Consider the following 17,390-nt stretch of genomic DNA (forward strand, 5'->3'; position numbering starts at 1 on the left):
TCCACCTTTATTGCGATACCTCGAAAAGGCGTCCACATATAGATCTAAGGCCCCCTCCCTTTTAAAATACTCATTAACACCTTTCGTTTGATACCCATATTGCACAAACGAATTCTAGAGTCACCACTGGTCCACCTTTATGGCGGTTTCTTCGAACGGCGTCCACCTATGGAACAAAGGATTACTCCCTTTTAAAATACTCATTAACACCTTTCTTTTGATACCCGTATTGTACAAACAAATTCTAGGGTCACCCCTGCTCCACCTTTATGGCGATATCTCGAAACGGCGTCCACCTATGATACTAAGGATTACTCCCTTTTGAAATACTCATTAACACCTTTCTTTTGATACCCATATTGTACAAACAAATTCTAGGGTCACCACTGGTCAACCTTTATGGCGATATCTCGAAAATGCGACCACCTATACAACAACCACCACTCCCTTTTAAAACCGTAATTAATACCTTTAATTTGATACCCATATCATACAAACACATTCTAGAGTCACCCCTGGTCCACCTTTATGCCGATATTTCGAAACGGCGTCCACCTATGGAACTAAGGCCCACTACCTTTTAAAATACTCATTAACGCCATTCGTTTGATGCCCATATTGTACAGACAAATTCTAGGGTCACCCCTGGCCCACCTTTATGGCGATATCTCGAAACGGCGTCCACCTATGGAACTAAGGATTACTCGCTTTTAAAATACTCATTAACACCTTTCATTTGATACCCATATCGTACAAACACATTCTAGAGTCACCCCAGGTCCACCTTTATGGCGATATTTCGAAACGGCGTCCACCTATAGAAGTAAGGCCCACTACCTTTTAAAATACTCATTAACGCCATTCGTTTGATGCCCATATTGTACACACAAATTCTAGGGTCACCCCTGGTCCTCCTTTGTGGCGATATCTCGAAACGGCGTCTACCTATGGAACTAAGGATTACTCCCTTTTAAAATACTCATTAGCACCTTTCTTTTGATACCCATATTGTACAAACAAATTCTAGGGTCACCCCTGGCCCACCTTTATGGCGATATCTCGAAACGGCGTCCACCTATGGAACTAAGGATTACTCCCTTTTAAAGTACTCATTAACACCTTTCATTTGATACCCATATCGTACAAACGCATTCTAGAGTCAACCCTGATCCACCTTTATGGCTATATCCCTAAATGGCGTCCACCTATAGAACTATGGCCCACTCCCTCATAAAATACTCTTTAATGACTTTCATTTGATACACATGTCATACAAACACATTCCACGGTTTCCCTCGGTTCATTTTCCTACATGGTTATTTTCCCTTATGTTGTCACCATAGCTCTCAACTGAGTATGTAATGTTCGGTTACACCCGAACTTAACCTTCCTTACTTGTTATTATTATTTTTTTTTTCGTATGCATTAAGTACAGTCCTTATTGCTTTAAAATTTATGAAAACATTTATGTGAAGCAATTTTTAATTCATTTAATTTGGGAAAATTTTAGACAACGTGACATCAGGACGGGCAAGGCGACAGCTATTTCGATTATACCTTGTAAATCTCTTCAAAGACTTTCTTACACACATACATTTTTTTTTATTTATTTAATTATATATTTATTTTATTTATTTATTTTATTTTAATTCATTTCAATTTATTCTTTTTTATTTTATTCTATCTTGTGTAATTTTGCTTTATTTGAATTTTTTATTTTTTGCAATTTTATTTAAATTAACTTTTTAATTTATTTAATTTTAAAAGATTTTCCGAAGACTTTTTGTAATACTCAAGCAATAAAATATTATTTTTATAACAAATTTTTATATAATCTATTTTTTTTTAGTTTTAACAAAATTTTAACATGTTAATGTTATGTGGACACAGATCTTATTTCTTCACTGCTCGTTAATCAACGACTAAACCACTTGCTCTACGATGACAGTACCAACTATGACTAACATAAGGTTTAATTTCATTCAACGGCGAAAACTGTTCAATTTTTTTATGAGCATGGTATAAGAAAGAAGGTAATTCCATTGTAATTATGAGGTTATAGCTTAGGTTGAATTGGCCTGTCAATAAACACCTCACATACCCAGTATACTAGACTGGGTCGATTTATTAACCGATATCGCGCCATCGATTTTTCGATAGGTTTTGGGCTCAGGAAAGAAAAGTTCCACTACGCATACCCAAAAAAATAATTTTCGAGCCTGCGAAATTTCATTTTTTTTTATTTTTTTCGACTTTGACTTTTAAGCATTTTTTCATGACCCACTAAAAAATTTTCATTTGATTGTAAAATTTTCATGTATACTCTGTCCGACACAAAAATGCCCGCTAAAAACGTTGGCGATAACAGTTTCTTTAAAAAACTACATATGGTGCGGTATCGGTTACCTTTCGTCCATACAAATCGACCCACCCTACTGTATGTGTCCATAATGTTACCAGAATTTATTTGACGACCAAAAAAATCACAATTGGTCACCAGGACTAATGCTGTAGAACAACTCTACATTACCTGGCAACTCCTTCACCTCCTCCTACTAGCTGGAGCCTCAACCTCACGAGAGCAGGACACGAACACCGAACGTTTTCAATCGTTCCCATTTGCAGTTCGCACTTCCCACATCCGCTGCTCTTTTATTACTTTAGGACCGAGAACCCAGTATATAAGTATGGCCCGGCTTGAGTGAAGTCTCTCCAAAGCGTTTTTTTTTTTTTTGCATTTCAGGACACTTCTTGATGAAGTACTGTTTGAGGTTATTAGAGCTGATTACATTCACGACGGCGGTGTAGCCGCCACATTTGTCATATTATTTTCTGGGCGACAGAGCAGCACGACAATCAATCACGTAAGCCGTTGTAGCCAGATTAAACCTAATTCTATTTTTCGGAAGCGACAGTGAGTGGCGTCCTTTTTATTTTGTCAATAAAAACTAACATAGAAGTAAATAACATAATAAAAGCTAAAATCATTCTTTTGGGCGTATTTAAACATATTAATATTTTTTTATAAATTTTTCGCTACTGTTTTCTGTAATTTATATTGGTGGCTGCCGTTTTCAAAGTAATCAAGAAGCCAATGATTAGCTACGGTTGTCGTCAAGCTTTGCTTTATAGTGGTTGTGGTCGTAGACGCCGTGTTGAATGTAATCAGCCCTATTAGCTTGATTGCCGCCTGCCTATCAATATACATATTGATGCGACTGCAGCTTAATCACTCTTCCTGCAGAATTTCCGCTGCTTCCTTCACGGTACAGTCTCATACTGTTTTCACACACACGGCTTATTGAATAATAAAGGCAGTTTTCTACATTAAGGCGCCTATTGAGCTCAATCTTCCCTACAAAATTCGAATCTATAATTATTTCATTAGTGACTAATCGAATGCCTAATTAAATCAAAAGCCCAATGCAACTCTGTTGGCAGCGTTCAGTTTCTTAGTTTTTGGTGTGTTCAGTGCTTAAAAATGTCATTTGTCAAAGTAAATGTCATTGTCTGTCATATAGCATTGTCATTTTATTCGCTTGACATTTCATCCTTCATACTAATCGAGCAGTTACTTCTGTGTGAAAGTAAACAATTTACGATTTCATTAGAATGTGAAATGAGATCATTAAGTTTCTGTGTGAAAACAGTATCAGCCTGAAAGAAATTGTAGTGATATGACAGCATGAAGCATCTATGTATATACCTACATATTTCCGGATCGACACAGTAAACAGCTGACCCAACCCCTCCGGTGATCTGGTATCATCGTAATATGGCTAATACTAATTTCACACAGACGGCTTATTGAATAATAAAGGCAATTTTCTACATTAAGACGCTTATTGAGCTCAATCTTCCCTACAAAATTCGAATCTATTATTATTTCATTAGTAGCTAGTCGAATGCCTAATGAAGTCAAAAGCACAATGCAACTCTGTTGGCAGCGTTCCGCTTCTTAGTTTTCAAAGCAAATGTCATTGCCTGCATGGCGGAACGATACAAGGTGGCCGCATCGAACAGCTGATTATAACCTTTTTTATTTGATTTGATACATCAACTGCCGGCGCAGTACGATTTTGACATTTGTCCATCGAATTTACAAGTACATGGAATTTTTTTGTTTGTAGGTATGTCACCATGCTCCCACCTTGTATCGTTCCGCCATGATTGTCTGTCTCATCCTTCATACTAATCGAGCAGTTACTTCTGTGTGAAAGCAAAAAAATTACGATTTCATTAGCAGGTGAAATGAGATCATTAAGTTTCTGTGTGAAAATAGTATAAGTATTAAATACACATTTTTGTTCAAATAATTTAATAAATATTTTTATTTTATTTTTTGGTGGTTTTTTCAACACAATTTATGTATGTTTTTATGCATTTCTAAGTAATTTTTTTTTTTTTTCATTTTCTTCGCACATTTTTCCATAATTTCTCCAAATATGCTATTTTTATCACAACCATTTAAACACTCTTCATTAGTTTGCTTGATTTTTCACACTTCTATGTATGTACATATGTATAAGTCAGTATGTGGATGTTCTTTTCGTTTACCTTTTTTCGTTTGCCTTTCATTTAGCAGACGTTTCACTTTGTTGCAGTTGTTTTTGTACACTTTTCGAAAGCTGTAAGCTGTCAAACTGCTACTACCTACATTGTAAGCCGACAAATAGAAAACAAATAACAACAATTTGTTAATTTTTTTTATCCCACATTAGCGTTAGCGTAAGAAACTGGTAAATGTGTTTATTATTAGAAATTTCTGTTCAAAAACAAATTTTAAGCGTGGAATTCATTTGCTCGTCGCCAGCAGCAGCTTTGTCACGAGCACGCATTTTTTCCTCCATTTAGTAATTATTATTTGGTTTCGGTTTTTCATGGCGTTTTTACTAGTATTTTTTAATTATTCTCATTTGATTTGTTCACCTTTTATTTGGTTTAATTAAATCAATTTAACATTTTACATCGAATTTTAGATAAATATTTATCTGTTTCCTTGTATGCATGTTTACCGCAACAACAAATTGACTTCTCGTATGCAACTGGCATCGATCGCCGCGATCATTGGCATGTATATATGTATGAGTAGTATCTAAGAGTAAAGATAAAATATATTCTGAAGTCAAATCGCGCTCACGGACGGCTCAATTGCTGGGGTTTGTCTTGTGATTTGTTTATGATTGAATTCGGGGTTGCCATAATTGGTATTTAAGTACTAAAAGTGGTACATTGTTTCGTCATTGTAACTTTGGTAGCGGTTTTCATAAAGGCTATATTTAAAAGCGTATCACGATGTACATATGGTGTAAAAAAAGTTGATAATGTACTCCCTCAGTAGAGATATACGCCGCCGCCGCCGCCGAATTTTGTGGTTTTTCACACGCCGCCGCCGAATGTCAAAAATATCGGCGCGGCGGCGGCGGCGGCGTCCGGCGCGTTAATATATTTTCTACTCGTTTAAGACTGTTTAGGCCATTTATTGTTCATGTCGAAAATTTGTCGGATATGGTCGAAAGTGGTGTTATCGGATGCGCATCACTGCCAGTTATAGGAAACTAATTGCGAAACTTAACTCCTTCTAACTGTTCAAAAGTGATTTAAAAAAACTGGCCCTTTGGATGTCAGCTTAACACAGACTTTGCATCACTCAAATCACCAAGTTATTAAAACAAAACACTAAAAGAAAAGTTATATAATAATTTTATATGCTCAATTTCCATTTTTTTTTTTTTTTTTTTTTCAAAAAATTAATAATTAACAATGAATTCAAATAAAATGACTCAAGGCGAACATGTTTTCAAATTGTCCTCAAGCTGTTAAAAAACAGAAAATTACCCAACAAAGGTTCCGATTATTTAAAAAATTTTATATTGCTATTGACTGAAAGAATAAGCGACATCAGTGATGCAAAATCCTTTAGTAGGTTCTAGGGGCATAAACACTCCTTTGGAATGATCCTTACCTCATACTTAAGTTGAGTATATATGTACGTATTCGAAGGATCTGAAAAATCCCTTTGGCTTACATTCAAACATCTGTTGTTTATTTGCGAAACTATTCAATTGCGTCTGAAATGTTGATTTTGAATTTCACACTTCATCATTCAACACCCAAGGCTCCCGGTTTGACATTTGCTAAAGTTGGCGGCCATATGCCACTTAGTCCCTTTGAGTGAATCACATTGATTATAGCCTATCAACCAAATATAAATATCACCTATACAGTACGGCTCCTTTTACAAATGTGAATACGTAGTCACATATATTTACCTGGCCAGGCTTTGTCCTTCGCAAGAACAGTCATAGTGGTGAAGCAAAAGAACTAATGACTGTGTGTGCTACTACCCTAACATAGTGGACAGTCGAACTAGTCTGAAAACTGAAGCTACGCAGTCATCCATAATGAGCTGTTATATCATAAGGCAGGAAAACAGCAGTTAACAACTTTCAACTTAAAATCGGTCGACTGTCATTCTAAAATATCGTTTCGATTTAACGAAGACTATTAAAATCTATGTTGTGAACACAAACGCCTGCAAACTTTGGTCTACATTTTAAAAATCTTATCCAGGGTCCTTGTATAATTTTAATTATGTATATGCTTCGAGCGTTATACGATTTTCACCAATGAGTTAGGCAATGACATCCACTTAGACTGCTTATGATTTCGAGGGCGGCATCCTTGGCCGAATAGTCACTCGCTAATGTTTCAAGGTGTTTCTCTGGTGTAGCTCGGCAGCATAGCGCGTAAAAACATCCTTTAGAAAGTCTTCGGAGGTACACCTAGAGCTTCTAGGAAAGTGACATCAACGAAGGTATGAGTTCGAAGTCGCAGTCCTATAGCTTCTGTGCTGGCATATGGTGTGAGGGTCAGGAGACGTTGTAGTGACTGGTGGTCAGGATTGATACTGTTCGCATGTCGGGAATTGTAGCTCTTAAAAACAGCCGAAAAAACTGGAGGCGCCCTGACCACGAGAGTCATGAGTATTAATAGCAACCGTAAGTCGCCTTTGTGCGACAAAGTGTGACCATTTTATATATCTCTATTTCTTTTCAGCATACGCAGCAGTACCAAAGACCGGGCTTAGGTTCGAAGCCTCTCTGGAGTAAGTGAACGAGGGACAATCCCTCCGCAAGGAGTTACTCCTGAAAATGTTTGATAGATCTGCAAGATTTTGAAGCAAAACCCCCAAATCTTTCCGAAATGGCCAAAACTTGGATTTCCTTAAATACATACAAACAAAACCTCTACTAAATATTATTTTTTTAAATAGAAAAATCAAGCTTTTTAAAGTAAGAACACCGGCATACACCGGCGCGCCGCCCACGCCGCCGATAAAGTGATCGGCGTAAACCTCTACTCCCCAGGCATAGGCAATTACCTTATAAGAAGCTTAAAAAATTCAGAAAATTAATTTAGGCACACCCCCGCGGAATTCTATGCTTTATATAACGTATTTTCGGTTTTCGCTTTTACTTTGTTGTAAAACTAAACATTTTGTATATTCTTTATTCAGATAGTTACATATGACAGATAATGTGAATCTACTCTTGCTTTATTCCTAAGTTTTTTTTTTGCGTATAACACGAACCAAAGCGAATCTATACCAGATGGTGGCAAAGCGAATTCAACCAATTTGCCCTGCAGAAGAATGTCAAGTCAAAAGAAAATTTTCATTGATTCCGATTAACTGACATATAGCTGTACAAGGAGTTATATGGAAGATAATCAAGAAGAAGCAATCAGCTGTTGGGATAACAACACTTGGTACTGAATTCGCCTTGACACGAACGAAGTGTGCCGTTTTTGGGAAAACGTCGATAAAAGCTGAACGTGGTCAGATAAATTAATGATTTCTTCGGAGAAACTATGCCCTGAGTAAATAACTTAACAGCAATGTTGAAATTAATGATAACATAAATAAGTTATAAAGAAAAGTAATAATTTCCGCAGCTTTTACGGGGTGCTCATTTTAGAAATCTCCACGAAGTGTGTTTTAGAACCCGGGGGAACATATTTTTATTTTTTTTAATTATACGCTGTAATGAATATACCTGTATATGTCCAGTCAGAATACCCACCATCAGCGTTGAGTCCCTTCCTTTCAGTTAAAAGAGTAAGCTCTAAAGTTGTAAAACCTGCACATGATCTTCGAAGCTTTGCGGCCCCGCGCTTGGTCGATCGTTTGCAACACTCGCCCTCTTTTAATCTCGCACAATCTGATTGGGAGGTCTACGGTATACGCTTCCAGGGATGTTCTCTGTTTAGCTAACTCAGCCCCTTTTTCGTTTCCATCGAATCCCATATGCCCAGGGATCAAAAATTCATATTTTCCCCCTACATATCCCTATTCTTTCCAAGGATTGCTTACACTCAAACATACTTTTAGATCTTGTGCTATCAGAGATCAATGCCTCAATTGCTGCTTTTCTGTCAATGTAACAATTTACGCGGCTGCAGTTTAAGCTATTTCCTCCAGTGTTTGTATTGCTTTAGTCACGGCTGCTACTTCCGCCAGAAAAACAGTACAGTGATCACGGAATTTAAGGCTATTTATCTCATAAAAACGATCTTCACAACAAAAGTACTGAACATTATACTGGGTTTATTCCAATACGCAATTTCGCATATTGGTGTTTTCATAGCTTGGTGAAAAGAAAAAATATACCTTAAGTTCAGTACTTTAAAGTATAGCCTCACAACAATCAATCAGTCTATCTATATTAGGGGATACATCTGTAGCGCGATTCACTAACTTTTGCCGATCTTTAAAATCGAGATTTTTACCATAGTCCATTATTGGTGGGCATCGTCGACGGATTGATCTACTAACTTGGTCTTCACAACACTTGATAAGTATTTATTTAGTTTAAGAAAAAGTGGTTTCTCTGGTAGCATAACCTCAAAATTTACAAAAGGGTCATGAGGAATTGAAATAAAAAAAAACAAGTAATTATTTATCCGGCAGCAGCTCCTTGCATTATTTATGGCTGCGTTCTGCGACAAAATTTACGCTACAAACTCAAGTGTCATTTTCTTAAAAAAATATCACAAACTACACTACGAAATAACAAAAATTTTTATAATTACCTTAAACAAATAACGCCTGCGGTGAGTATCTTCTTTTGTAGGAGGGTTTATTTCCTTTTCCTGAGAGGAAATGGACAAGTTTTAGTCATCGGAAATGAATGGACCTTCAGAGTATGATATTGTCTTCAACTAAGGAATATAGAAACACTGCCATCGTCAATGATCTGATTGAGGATATGGAACAATATCAAGACAAGCTTGTAATGCGAAATCTCGGGATTGACAATATACGGTCTCTAGACCCTACATTTATCTATACCCATACCTACCAAGCGTTAAGGTAGGCTGATTGAGTAGAAAAAGGTGGCTGGTGTAATAATATATAATAAAGGTCTTATTGCAACAATGCTTCAGCATATCAGGGTTTATAGATTTACACCATGGCAAATAAAATGTGACTTATTAAAACTTCTTTTCAAAGAACTCTGAGCTCCCAGTCGTATGATCGAACCCGACAGATGTTGTTCTGACTTTCTCTATCCATCCACCTGCTTCCATTATTCCATAAGTCAGCCCGCTTTTGCTCTTGGTCTTCCCGCTCTTATTCCAGGTCCAAGTGAAACACTATTGTTCTTAATTTTATCCTTATTTTCATCCATCTTGTTAACCTCTTTTAACTTCTTTGTCTTAAACCATTATCCCTATTCTAACTTTTACTCTCACTCTCCATCTTCCTCTTGTTCATTTAATTTTTCTACTTTCCTTCAACTTAGAAATATACTCTTTTTCGCACATTACATTACCAAGTTAGTGAAAAAGTGGCAAAATTGTACCAAAAATTGTCCCTCTCTACTACATAAAACTTCATGACCGGATTATGAGGGACGTCAAATTTTTGTTTTCGTACTACTAACTTCACCTGTCTGGATATATTGCGTCATAAGCGGGCTTAATGATAACATCATTTGTTTGAAATTTAACATATATATTTTCGTCACCAGAAGAGAATTCGGTTTGGAGTTGAGAGTACGCCATTAATAAATGAAGCAAGTATAAAAAATTTTACATTTTCATCGAAAATGGTATTTTTTGTGCAAATTTTGGCACCCAGTGGTTTCTGTGAGTGGCAACCGTGATTGTCGACTTGTTGGTGTAGGTGTGTATAAGCGAGTGATCAGTGCATTCCAACGCGCACACAAACGTCAAGCTGATGCGACCGGTATTTTGTTTTTAATATATTTTTAACTTTTGTTTTAATCTGTACCGTTTCTATCCTTGTTATTCATTCTGTTTTTTGTAGGCGTCAAAGCAGTATCAAGAACAATACATAATCTGACAGGCTACTAATGGTATCCACCCCCGCTTCATATACAGACAACAATGAGTTTGGTGCGCTCGCGGTTGAAAGAGAAATATAGCATATATGGTCATTTTGGTGCTTTTGGAGTCACATCTAGCCCTCTTTTTGCGTTTAGCTCCAAAAATTCCGGTTAGCCCCTAGCTATTTTTTTGGCCTTCTTTAAAATGTTTGCCCCTTTTTGACTCCAAATCTATTTCGGCAATACGTATTGTGAAATTTGTAATGTATTTTATGTTTGTCGAAGTCTTATTTTATTTGTTTCGTTATGTGTGATGTGGCAACTCGGTACCCACTGATAACAAAAACTATAATTGATAAACTGTGTCGTGTGGTTGTACATTTGCTTTCCAGCTTGTGCAAGAGCATAGTGTGACCTTCTAAGAGTTTCGACCCTTTGACTTCAGATTATAATAAATTTTTGTCTCCCGTAACTTATTTTCATTATACCTTTGAAGAATATATACGAATTAAAAAAGAAGTTAAATGTATAGACGAATTCATTGAAAGAAAGATACGTAATATATGTCTTGACTTAAATTAATAGAGCAATTAAGGCAACGCTTGCCGCACAATATGGAAACGCTTAGCAAACTATGGTCAATAGTTTTCATATTTCACAAAGAAAAAAAAAAAAAAAACAAGTATAGCACTGATGACGTAACGAGTTTACAAATGCAGTGGAAAAATATCTGAACACAAAAAATATATATGGGTGCAGCAATAATAATAATTCATCTTCTGAGGACGAAATATTTGAAGTCTAAGGCCCTTCAAACATATCTCGTCCCCATAGCTCTCAGCTGAGTATGAAATGTTCGGTTACACCCGAACTTAGCCCTCCTTACTTGCTATGGTTCATTTTATATTTTTTAATAACAAAAATACATTTTTTTTTTAACTTTTGTTTTGCCATTTTGCGGTAAGGGACAAAATAAGGGAAAATCACGATGTAGGAAAATGAACCTAGGGTAACCCTGGAATGTGTTTGTATAACATGTGTATCAAATGAAAGGTATTAAAGAGTATTTTAAGAGAGAGTGGGCTATAGTTCTATGGATGGACGCCATTTAGGGATATCGCCATCAAAGTGGCCCAGGGCTGACTCTAGAATTTGTTCGTACGATATGGGTATCGCCATAAAAGTGGACCAGGGCTGACTCTAGAATTTGTTCGTACGATATGGGTACGCCATAAAAGTGGCCCAGGGCTGACTCTAGAATTTGTTCGTACGATATGGGTATCAAATGAAAGGTGTTAATGAGTATTTGAAAAGGGCGTGGGCTTAGTTCTATAGGTGGACGCCTTTCCGAAATATCGCCATAAAGGTGGGCCAGGGGTGACTCTAGAATTTGTTTGTACGATATGGGTATCAAACGAAAGGCGTTAATGAGTATTTTAAAAGGGAGTGGGCCTTAGTTATATGGGTGGGCCCCTTTTCGAGATATCGCCATAGAGGTGGACCGGGGATCACTCTAGAAATTATTTGTACGATATGGGTATCAAATGAAAGGTGTTAATGAGTATCTTAAAAGGGAGTGGGCCTTAGTTCTATAGGTGGAAGCCTTTTCGAGATATCGTTGTAAAGGTGAACCAGAGTTGACCCTAGAATCCTAGAATGCGTTTGTACAATATGGGTATCAAACGAAAGGTGACAATAAGTATTTTAAATGGAGTGGGCCTTAGTTCTATAGGTGAACGCCTTTTCGACATATCGCCATAAAGGTGGATCAGGGGTGACTCTATAATGCGTTTGTACGATATGGGTATCAAATTAAAGGTATTAATAAGGGTTTTAAAAGGGAGTGGTGGTAGTTTTATATGTGAAGGCGTTTTCGAGATATCGACCAAAATGTGGACCAGGGTGAGCCAGAACATCACCTGTCGGGTAACGCTAATTTATATATGTAATACCACGAACAGTATTCCTGCCAAGATTCCTAGGGCTTTTGATTTCGCCCTGCAGAACTTTTCATTTTCTTGTACTTAAAATGTAGGTGTCACACCCATTTTACAAAGTTTTTTTCTAAAGTTATATTTTGCGTCAATAAGCGAATCCAATTACCATGTTTCGTCCCTTTTTTCGTATTTGGTATAGAATTATGGCATTTATTTCATTTTTCGTAATTATCGATATCGAAAAAGTGGGCGCGGTCATAGTCGGATTTCGGCCATTTTTTATATCAATACAAAGTGAGTTCAGATAAGTACGCGAACTGAGTTTAGTAAAGATATATCGATTTTTGCTCAAGTTATCATGTTAACGGCCGAGCGGAAGGACAGACGGTCGATTGTGTATAAAAACTAGGCGTGGCCCCACCTTTCGTTTTCGATTTCGCCCTTTTTCACAGAAAACAGTTATCGTCCTAGAATCTAAGCCCCTACCAAATTTCACAAGGACTGGTAAATTTTTGTTCGACTTATAGCATTAAAAGTATCCTTGCCAAATTAAATGAAAAAGGGCGGAGCCACACCCATTTTAAAATTTTCTTTTATTTTTCTATTTTGTTGCACCATATTATTACTGGAGTTCAATGTTGACATAATTTACTTATATACTGTAAAGATATTAAATTTTTTGTTAAAATTTTACTCTAAAAACATTTTTTTTTAAGTGGGCGTGGTCGTTCCCCTATTTTGCTAATTTTTATTAAGCATATATATAGTAACAGGAGTAACGTTCCTGCCAAATTTCATCATGATATCTTCAACGGCTGCCAAATTACAGTTAGCAAAACTTTTAAATTACCTTCATTTAAAAGTGGGCGTTGCCACGCCCATTGTCCAAAATTTTACTAATTTTCTATTCTGCGTCAAAAGTTCAACTCACCTACCAAGTTTCATCGCTTTATCCGTATTTGGTAAGGAATTATCGCACTTTTTCGATTTTTCGAAATTTTCGATATCGAAAAGGTGGGCGTGGTTATTCTCCGATATCGTTCATTTTAAATAGCGATCTGAGATGAGTGCCCAGGAACCTACATACCAAATTTCATCAAGACACCTCAAAATTTACTCAAGTTATCGTGTTAACGGACAGACGGACGGACGGACGGACGGACATGGCTCAATCGAATTTTTTTTCGATACTGATGATTTTGATATATGGAAGTCTATATCTATCTCAATTCCTTTATACCTGTACAACCAACCGTTATCCAATCAAAGTTAATTTACTCTGTGAGCTCTGCTCAACTGAGTATAAAAACAGTACTATTTATGAAAACTTACATTGAAAAATATACATATATATACTATTTGCTCTTTATGCAACGGATTTTAGATTTTCTTGGAGAAACTTAGCTCTTTCTAGCCTTTTTTTTCTAGATACTAGCCCCAAAGAAATAATTTTTCTGGCAACACTGATGGTATACGTTCAATACTTTTAGATATTTTCAAACCTTCTTCTGAGTCGTCGTTTAAGTATTAAATTAGATTTGGAAGATATTCCTAAGATATTTTTCAAAGAAATTATTTTTTTCCATATTATATTAGTACCCTCCAGCGAACTGCACCAGGGTCGGCTGAAAGAATTAGGGACCTGGACGCAAGGAAAACAAGACGCTCTTGATGAATGAGAAATGTGGATCGCCACTCTGATGCAATGCAAAAGAAAAGGGGTACGTTGCTGCGACTATAGCAGGTATAATATATACAAAACAATATTACTATGTGGGATGTAATGCAATCCTACTTAAACAAGAGATCGCAGACCGCGATTTTACTTACCGAGGGGAAAATCGTTTATCTGTCTCCTCTACATACATATATCGAACGAGGTAAAAACTAGGTTCCTAAGAAAATGTGATTTTTTGGCTTTTCGTTTTTTTGGCTTTCGAATTTAGTTGGCATTATGTTGCCATACTATTCAGGCCTGCAATAGTATATTTGTCTTCAAACTTTTTGTGAAGATAAAAATAACGTTGATGAATTCAAAAAATTGCTTCTTTTTTGGCTAAACTGAAATAATCTCACAGATATTCTTAAAAATATATTTTGACTCGAAGTTTACCAAATTCAGCAACAGAAGAGCCGAACTAAATTATCGCAATTTGGGTGTTATTAAGTCTCTGAAGAAATACTTAGATATGGGGAGTTTGGTATTACATTGTTTTCATTATTCTGCACTTAAAATAATTTCAAAACTATTTTTTTCTGAAATTCTTTTGCACTTATTGAAAAAATCGTTAAATGCCGACGATGGAGTATAGCAAAAATCTTGTTAATGAATTGAACATGTAACCAAACCCCAAACCAAAACAAATAATATGCTTTTTTTACATTAAACCTTTCTATGTAGAGATTAGATTAGGCAGTATATTTTATTTTGTCGTTTGACACCTCCTCATTTCCTCTTCGTGCTCTGATTCGTTATTGGAAATGTTAATGGCGTCTTATGTATTTATTTGTTATCGGTTGCTTATCAGCGTATTAACGTAGGTTTATAACATGGCTATCGATAAAAGACGTTATCGAATGTTGTTTTATCAAAAAGCTATCAGTTTTTTTTATCAGTTTGTTATCGATTACGATAATACTTTTATAACAAACCACTTTTCAATATGAAGTCGATAATTTTATGATAGTGAATCGATCGTTTTTCGATAGTAAACGGGATTTTTTCGATAACTAATCAAAAGCTTTTCTACAGTGAATCGATGTATTTCCGATAGTAAATCAATATTAATTCGATCACAAGTTTATATTTTTTCGATAACAAATCGCTAATGCTTAGATAGCACGTCGATTATTCGGTAATTATAAATCGACAACTCTTCGATGACGGTTTTTATCGATAACAAGTCGATAGCAAAGCAATAACATTCCAATAACAATCCGAACAGAAACTTTTCGGATTTCTAAATGAACTTTTCCAGACTCTGCCAAATTATTCCAATATAGATCTGTAAAGATCACAAAAATATTCGCTAATAAAATACAGAAATTATCACGAAATGGCTCCGGCAAGACCGCAAGATAATTCTGTAATGATCTCAAAATAGTCCCGAGGTGATCTCTCTAAATTTGTGCAAATAATAATAATCGATGACTTTTTGATATTAAACCGATAACATGGCGATAGTTCGCCGATTGTAAGCCGACAACAATTCGATATCAGTTTTTAACTCTAATAATATTAATCTAAAATGGTCCCGAAGTTATCAAGCAATAGCCGCTAATATTATACCGAAATCGAAATAGTCTCGAAGTGATCCCGAAGTAGTTGTGCAAATAATAATATTCGATGCCTTTTTATATTAAACCTATAACGTGTCGATAGAGAACATTGCAAGCAAACATCACGTCGATATCAAACCAATAACTTGCCAAAACAGCCCCAAAATTAACCCGAAATAGTTGCTAACATAATACCTAATTTATCTCGAAATTGCTACAGATTGATCCCAACATAATATCATAATCATCTCAAAATAATGCCGAAATGTTCCTTAACACTTTCTGAAACTGAACTCGAAATAAAACCTAAGCCAATCCCGAATTAATCAAAGTTAATTCCGATATAATTCCTAAATAGTTCCATAGTGATCCCAACATATCGAACAGTCTCTAAATGATCACAACATTAACCCCAAACCATCCAAAAGTGATCTCAAAATAATCCTGGTTGATCCCAAAAGTATTAAGCGTTAAGTTTACATTATGTTAATTCTAACAGAGCAGACGATCGCAAAATAACAGCTTAAAAAAACCTTTGAAATTAAATCACATTCTAAGCGACAGTGGGAAACATTTGAAAATAAAAATTAATTGCTGTGAAGAACCGAAAAAACAAATTAAAAATATACATATCCCACTGAAAGAGTTTTTTTTTGTTCTTGGAAATCGGTTGTTAAATGCATTCTCTGGTCTCACCCATTAAGATAGTTGCATCATCTATTGCAGCGTGTTCTAGGCGTTTGAGGCAGAAATACATTTCTTACATAACTCTAATTCAAAGGTGCCTGCGCCAGTTTATCATTATCATTTAATTTGCGCTTAACCGCCTAAGCGGGTTTGACTGTTGCGTAGCAAGCCTTATCAGTTATCCCCGTTTCGCGATAACTTACACCAATTGGAAGCAGCAAGCGAGGCCAAGTCTTCTACCTCCTTCATATTCCTCTGCTTCCAATCTGTGGTTCCGATTGAAATACTTTCTTGGCCGTAGATTTTTCGTATATTCGCATAACACGGCCTAGCCAGCGAAGCCTTTGTAGCCCAATAAGTTTCAAAAACTTTACGATATAAATCCGATCTTTGGTTTTTTGCAATTTTAGAAATGAAGTTATTAACTTCTCTCAGGATGAGTCATTACAAACCTATAACAAAACAGTTTAGCCCATTGAAGCACAGAAATCTTATGTCGGTTGCGTGATCTCATATTATGTAAAAAATAGAAAGAAAAAGCAGCTACAATTAATTCAGCAACAAAAAGAAGGAAGTTCGTGCTTTGTTTGCTTTACCGCACTAAGTAGTCGGCGGTTTTGTTATACCATAATTCCCATTGTTGTGTTTGATATCTTTGTTTTATATATTTGCTTCGCTGTGGTTTTATTTCCCATAGTTGGGTATTTGATATATTATTATACTTATTTTTAAATTTATATATATTTACGTTTATTGTTCGACATTCCGCTTGCACTTCACACACCTTTTTTCCTTCATCTTCCATCTATGTTAACTACGTACAAAACGTCTCTGAAAATGTCAGTTGGTACTTTACTGCTTCCTTCTTAAACAAATAAATGTTTCCTTCAATAAAACGTTGTCTGTCACTCACTGGCCATACAATTCAAACCAACGTCTCTTCTCATGCTGTTTATTCTCTCTTTCTTCCAGTCGTGCTCTATAAATTCTGCACCCACAAACAATTGAAGAAAAAATTTAATGTTGATGTTTTTTTGTCTATTCATATTGTTTTTGCTTTTATCTTGTTTCGGAGCTCCAAGTAACGCGACCGCAACTCAGACTGAAACCAAGTACTCAATAGCATATGATGGTC

General features: G+C 36.0%; 1 protein-coding gene across 15 annotated transcripts in view; it reads right to left on the reverse strand.

Annotated features, from left to right (window-relative positions):
* Nucleotides 1-17,390, reverse strand: part of ASPP (Ankyrin-repeat, SH3-domain, and Proline-rich-region containing Protein) — a 504,012-nt gene that overhangs the window by 459,646 nt on the left and 26,976 nt on the right. For 3 of the 15 annotated variants that reach the window (XM_067775871.1, XM_067775877.1, XM_067775869.1), the window contains exon 1: nt 16,708-16,957. The exons of 2 other annotated variants lie outside the window; for them this stretch is intronic. The gene's annotated coding sequence lies outside the window, so the exon portion shown is untranslated. Of the gene's footprint in view, nt 1-4,557; nt 5,638-16,707; nt 16,964-17,003; nt 17,167-17,390 lie in introns of those variants that run through there. 10 more of the 15 variants (XM_067775878.1, XM_067775870.1, XM_067775882.1 and 7 more) reach the window with 8 other exon arrangements.

The sequence above is a fragment of the Eurosta solidaginis genome, chromosome 3, assembly GCF_040869045.1.
Source record: "Eurosta solidaginis isolate ZX-2024a chromosome 3, ASM4086904v1, whole genome shotgun sequence".
Classification (NCBI taxonomy): Eukaryota; Metazoa; Arthropoda; class Insecta; order Diptera; family Tephritidae; genus Eurosta; species Eurosta solidaginis.